We start from the raw sequence: 6,223 nt of genomic DNA, 5'->3' as shown, positions 1-6,223 counted from the left end.
AAGGAAATTCCAAGGGTTTTGGATGCTGTGAGCCTAGAACTCTGGGCCAAATCTGTAACAGTACTTCTTATAAATCTCAGTCTCAAGGAACCTTCTGAAAGTTAATAAATTCTCACATGACAATAATAACAGCTAATCTTTATAGGGTCCTTATGAGGGGCCAGGTACTTGCCAAGCAGTTTGCTTTGACTTTGATGCATAGGTACCACCGGTATCCCCACCTTACGGATGAGGAAATTGAGTCCATGTGAGGTTAAGTGACTCATCAAAGGTCACACAGCTTTAAGAACCCAGCTTTTTAAATGTTATGTGTTTATTTTTATTTTTTAGTTATTTTTTAATTTTTTAACTTTTACTTATTTTTGAGAGGCAGAGAGACACAGAGCACGAGCGGGGGAGGGGCAGAGAGAGATTGAGACCCAGAATCCGAAGCAGACTCCAGGCTCTTAGCTGTCAGCAGAGTCCGATGCCGGGCTTGAACCCGTTAACCGCGAAATCATGACCCGAGCCGAAACTGGATGCTTAACCGACTGAGCCACCCAGGCGCCCCTATTTATTTATTTTTAAAATTTTCTTTATTAAGTAATCTCTATACCCAACATGGGGCTCGAACTTGTGACCTCGAGTTCAAGACTCACATGCTCCTCGGACCGAGCCAGCCAAGCACCCAAGAACCCGGCTTCTAACCACTTACCTGCGTCCCCCCTTCAATGTTCCCTGTGGTGTTAGGAATAACAGCCCTCCCTCTTTCCAGCAGAGAAGCCAGGTTCTCAGGGTGCCTTCTGGAGGCCCCCTGGCGTTCAGATAGGCCTTGGTGGGTTAACAAACTGTGCAACGGTCCTTGAACCCAGGTGAGATGTCCCTAGGGGAATTCTGAGGGTGAGGGCTGGGGTCAGCGGCCAGAGTGAGGATCACCGATGTCGCAGTAATTCCATCTGTACCCACAGGTGGTGGCACCCAGAAAGAAAGCCCGGAGCAAGCAGCAGTTCCTGCCTTTTTTTCCCTGTCATATGAAGCTTCTAAAAATGACAAAGTGATACACGCCTCTCACAGCAATGCATAGCAGTAGATAGAAAAAAGACTGTCATCCCCCTCTACTTGCCTGCCCTCCACCGGAGGGAGCCAGGTTGCCCATGTTCTCCATGTTCCAGCAAACAAAGAACACACACATAGAGGGCTTAAAAAACAAAAAACAAAAAACAAAAAACCCAGGGCACCTGGGTGGCTCAGTCAGTTAAGTGTCTGACTTCGCCTCGGGTCATGATCTCACGGCTCTTGAGTTCAAGCCCCGTGTTCGGCTCTGTGCTGACAGCTCAGAGCCTGAAGCCTGCTTCCGGTTCTGTGTCTCCCTCTCTCTGTGTGCCTTCCCCACTCACACTCTTGAGCTCTCTCTCTCTCTCAAAAATAAACATTAAAAGAAAAAAAAACAAGGGGCAGTGAGGGTGGCAAAGAAAACAAAAAAAAAACCCAGAACTGCTTAATTTCTTTGTTTGGTTGGTTTGGGTTGGTTTTTCTTTTTAAGTTTATTTATTTATTTTGAGAGAGAGAGAGAGACAGCACAGCTGGGGGAGGGGCAGAGAAAGAGAGAGAGAGACAGAGAGAGAGCGAGAATCTCAAGCAGGCCTCATGCGGTCAGCACACAGAGCCCAATGCAGGGCTGGAACCCACAAAACCACGAGATCAAGACCCAAGCAGAAATCAAGAGTCAGACGCTCAACCAACTGAGTCACCTGGGTGTCCCTGGGTTTTGTTTTTAACAAATACGGGGTCATCCTATAACCAGCACTCTGCAACCTTCAGGTTTCCTCCAACTGAATATCACAGTCATCCGTCCAGACTAGTAAACAGTCCATTCTCCTTATTCACGGCAGTTACACTGCAGAAAGTCGCAGAGGACGCCGAATTAGCAGACGGTGAGCCCTTGCTCCTAGGGCAATGCAGGGTGAGGTTCCTGTGAGCCTCTGGGCACAACAGTTTTATTAACCGATCGATACATAACTACATAACCTCGTTTTATGTGTGCTTCTACCTAAAGACATCTTATTTAATAGATATTGCTGCTTCATTAACATTGAACTCTGGGTCAACCGCACTATGACTCATGCCTGAACGAAGCTTATCTATCCTGTCTTTGCTCTGTGAGGCGCGTCACAGCCTTGTGCCTAGCAACACCAGATAGCTCTTCAGCACCAAGCTTGGGGATCCTTTTAAACAGCAAAATCACCCACAAAAGGCATAAAAATGTGGAAAGCGTGGCCCTGAGTAAACTGTCAAAAGACATTTGTTTGCAGAATGAGAGCGGAAACAAGAAAGCAGAGTGTGACCTTGTTGGACCTCAGCCGGGCCCCTGGCGGCCAAGCCACAGGGAAAGAATGGATTTCCTTCTCCCTTCCAGAAGCGTCCGCCTAGAGCCTCTGAGGGTGTGAGGGGTCCCCCAAAGAGCAGCAGAGCCCACAGCACAGCTAAGTGGGGGTCTCCGAGGGAAATGGCCGTAATCCTGGCTCTACCTGTCCAAGCTAGGTGACCTCGAGCAAATCATACTGGGGGGCCCTGGGCCGAGGTCTCCTCACTTACAGAAAGTAATGGCCTCACGGGGAGGGAGTTCGTGAGGTTTAGCCACCGTGACATGCACGATTCCCTACTCAGAGGAGGCTTTGGTGGTGTGCCCACTTCCCCTGAGCTGGCCAGTCCAGCAGCAGGGCAGGTCACGTCAGGATAGGGCCAGAGGAGGTGGCCACGCGCCTTATCTTCCTCTGGCCCAACCTCCTGAATGCGGTGTTCCAGGATTGAGCTGTTCGGCCTGACACTGAGAGGAGTGGTCTGTATTGAGGTCCCTCTGGTCCTGAGGCCGTCACAGCCAGGCCGGACCCCAGTTCAGCCCAGGGCACTGGGTAGGGGTGGGGCAGAGGCTTTACCCCCCTCCCGCCCCCGCACAGACCCACCCATTAGCCCCTTTATTTTATAGAGGGGAAGGCCAGTCACTTAGAATTCTTTTGGCTACAAGCACCAGAAACCTGATTCAAACCAATTTTGGCAGACAATGGGAATTTATTGGCTCATATTGTCAAACTGCAGCAAAGGAAGGGACAACAGGAACCTGATGTCACCGGGGTCTTGTCCAGCCCTTCTCTCTCCTTTCTGCAGATCAGATCAGCTTTGTCTACACTAACAGGTGCATAGCTGAGGTGACTTTAATTGTATACTCACCCACGTTTGAGACCTGACCCTCTCTCTTCTAGCTGCGGCTTAAAAAAGCCCCAAGCAAAGAGTCTGGTGGGTCTCCTGCCTCCCTGAGGGAGGCAGGGGGTGCATACTGGGGTGGGTGGGGGCAGTAACACAGGCCTGCCAGAGCGGTCATAGTGACCTGAGTGCCCCTACCCCCTGAATGTGTATCAACTATGGAAGTAGGTAGTATGTGGGGAGGGAAAATGACGGTCCTTCTTTTTTTCTTTTTTTTGAATTAAAATTTTAAAAAATTGTTAGAGAGAGAGAGTGAGAGAGAGCATGTGAACAGGGGTGGGGGGTAGAGGGAGAGAGAGAGAATCTTAAGCAGGCTCCACACTGTCAGGGCGGAGCCCAACACGGGGCTCGATCCCACGACTGGGGTCGTGACCTGAGCTGAGGTCAAGAGTCGGTCGCTTAACTGGCTGAGTCACTCAGATGCCCCTTTTTTCTTTTTTCTTTTTAAACATTTTTTTAAATGTTTCTTTATTTTTGAGAGACAGAGAGAGACAGAGCACCAGCAGGGGAGGGGCAGAGAGAGAGGGAGACACAGAATCCGAAGCAGGCTCCGGGCCCTGAGCTGTCAGCACGGAGCCAGACGCGGGGCTCGAACTCACCGACAGTGAGATCGTGACCTGAGCTGAAATCGGGTGTTTAACTGACTAAACCACCCTGGCACCCTCTTTTTTTCTTTTTTAAATAAAGGTTTAGGGGCGCCTGGGTGGCGCAGTCGGTTAAGCGTCCGACTTCAGCCAGGTCACGATCTCGCGGTCCGTGAGTTCGAGCCCCGCGTCAGGCTCTGGGCTGATGGCTCAGAGCCTGGAGCCTGTTTCCGATTCTGTGTCTCCCTCTCTCTCTCTGCCCCTCCCCTGTTCATGCTCTGTCTCTCTCTGTCCCAAAAATAAATAAACGTTGAAAAAAAAAAATTAAAAAAATAAATAAAGGTTTAGTTTAATATTTCTGAATAGGTAAGAAGTTCACAGCTCACAATTCAAAAGCTACGACAGAATTGAGGTGAGAATTCTGCCTTGTTCCATGGAGGCATCATGCTGTTAGTTTCTTGCATTTCTGGGGAGGGATGGAGCTTTGGGCACTCCTCCTACGGCTTGCAGGGTGGAGGTGAGGCCACAGCCAGTGTCTGCTGCCCCGATCTAGCCTTGGGGGCCCTTGCTCCCTGGTGGACCCATCCTCCCCTCCCTGGCCCTGTGTGCCCCAGGTGAGTTCTGAGGCCTGGCGACCCTCTGCCACTCCTGACCAGAACTAGAGGATGTCGGCAGCTACCGCCAGGCCCTCCCCTCTCTGCCCTCACCTGCTGGATCTTAGATCCCTGTCCCCGGGTCTTTTCATAGCCCTTCAGACCCAGGACTAGTAGAAGGCTAGAGAACCTTGGCTGGGCGGGCCGGGTCCGCACTCCGCCAGGTATGGGTTACTGAGGGGACCCAACGCGCAATGACCCCCTCATGACACACTGAGTGAAGATGAACCGGAACAGCCAAATTCCACCCATTTAGAGTTGAGAGGCGAGGAGTCCCCACGGTGGCAGGTCTGGGGGGCCATTTTGTTCTCTCTGACTTTTGCATGGGGACACAGTCCTCCTCATGTCCCTGCCTCTCAGACACTAGTCACACTTTAATGGCTTTTGCTTACATCTGGGGGTCACAGAACCTCTCTGCAATCCCAAAGAGAGAGAGAGAGCTCACCCACGTTTTCTCTTCCTGTGGATTCCTGCCCCCTTGCCGAGGGCCCCATGCACGGGGCACATCCCTTGTCTGGAGCCACCAGGCTTCACCAGCAGGCTTCCCGGGTTCCTCTCTCTGACTGGTCCCAGCCTACTCTCCTGCCAGCCCGTGCCCTCTGCTTTCCGAGATGCTGCCGGCCCCTGAGCTGAGGGGGTTCTGGTCCCAGGCCTGGTGCTCCGCAGCTCCTCCCTTTGGCCTCTTGGTTGCTGGGAATAGGGGCAAGGGGCCGGTGTGGCTTGCTGGCAGTTTTTTAAGGGCAGCCAGGCAGCCCCTGCCCTGGATCCTATCCCCGGGACCCCACAGAAATGGATGCAGAACTTGGCCAGAAACATCAATGGAGCACTTGTTGTCCTCAGACCCGGTGCCGGGCCCAGGAGGTCCAAGGCAATGAAGAAACTGTCATGTGGTACTCCCAGGTCCTGGGCCAGGCAGAAGACGACACATGTCACAGGAGACATGCCAATGGGATAGTCCAGGCGTGTCTGCTAGATCTTGTCTGTGGGAGCGTGGCCTCCATTCCCATCATCTTCTCTGTTCCCCCCACGAATTACAGGGGGTAGAAGGCTAAGAACTACATTTCCCAGATGCCCCTGCAGCTAGGATGCTGGTTGGGATTTATATTCTGCCCGCGAGACACACGGAACAGACTTGAGCGGCCAAAGAGGCAGGGGCCATCTTTCCGCGGTCTTAGCACAGACCAGCAAGCTCTGGCTGACAAGACGGTTGTCACAGCCCAACTGGGGTGACAGCCTGCAGTCACGGGCTTCACACTGTGGTGGCAGCAACAGTGGTAGCCTTAGCAACGGCGGCCTCCTTTCCTCTGGAATCTGGCTCCAGATCACAGCTGGGGTGTGTGACCTTGAAGTAAGTCACCTGCTGGGCCACCCCTGCAGCCCTCCCAACCATCCTTACTCACACGTGGGTAAAGCCCTATATCGCATCTCTGTTGCTTTCCGAAATAACCAGACTGTTTCCTAGTTCAGCTTCTGGAATCCGAATGATACAACAGACGTGGAGGTGAAAAACCGTATTCTTACTAGGCAGAGTCATTGGTTCAGAAAGCACATATGGGTTGGGCACCTCCTTTGTGTGGGCACTGGGCTAGGTGCTGGGATATAAGAGGAACCGGACGTGGTCCCTGCCCTCATGGAGCCCTTGGCTGTCGGGGAGGATAAAGTGAAACCACCGTGGCATGTAGGATCCACACCAGGGGTGCAGTGGGAGCCCAGAGGAGGGTCCTCGCATCAAGCAACGTTTGGTTT

Source organism: Lynx rufus, unplaced genomic scaffold, assembly GCF_022079265.1.
Source record: "Lynx rufus isolate CCGP_SWC_20201006 ecotype Redwood Valley unplaced genomic scaffold, mLynRuf1.p SCAF_21, whole genome shotgun sequence".
Taxonomy (NCBI): Eukaryota; Metazoa; Chordata; class Mammalia; order Carnivora; family Felidae; genus Lynx; species Lynx rufus.
Note: the sequence above shows the minus strand (reverse complement) of the source record.